The following is a 470-nucleotide window of genomic DNA, read 5'->3' on the forward strand; positions in this document are numbered from 1 at the left end:
TACATTTTAAATAGATATACTTGGTGACCCATTGAAATGACTTCATGACCAAACTTTTGGTTGCAACCAAGGGGTTAAGAACTGCTGCCTTAGAGGATTTGATAGTACCATGTTCTCTTTTGCTGCATGAATTGAATTGACTGTGATGATCAGACTCTTCCATTGTACATAAAATTGATAGGTTACAAACAGTGTGTACACCAAACAAGGGACATTTTAAATATACTGTAGCTGAAATTGTATTATGAAGTGTTAGTACTTTGGTGCATGAAAGGCTATCATAAATAATTTGAAAAACAAAACAAATGACATACTAAGAAGACCAGAGGACCAATTTATGTAATTAAAAATAGTCTAAAGTGAAGTTTAATTTTCTAAGCTATCAAACACTAAGATGCCCAGGCAAAGTTTATTGTAGTTCAACATGAACAGATTGCTGATGAAATTGCCAATGTATGGATGCACCACCT

The 470-nt window shown here is 33.6% G+C and overlaps 1 protein-coding gene across 1 annotated transcript in view; it reads left to right on the top strand.

Annotated features, from left to right (window-relative positions):
* Nucleotides 1–470, top strand: part of LOC119594240 — a 33581-nt gene that overhangs the window by 5745 nt on the left and 27366 nt on the right.

The sequence above is a fragment of the Penaeus monodon genome, chromosome 33 (assembly GCF_015228065.2).
Source record: "Penaeus monodon isolate SGIC_2016 chromosome 33, NSTDA_Pmon_1, whole genome shotgun sequence".
Taxonomy (NCBI): domain Eukaryota; kingdom Metazoa; phylum Arthropoda; class Malacostraca; order Decapoda; family Penaeidae; genus Penaeus; species Penaeus monodon.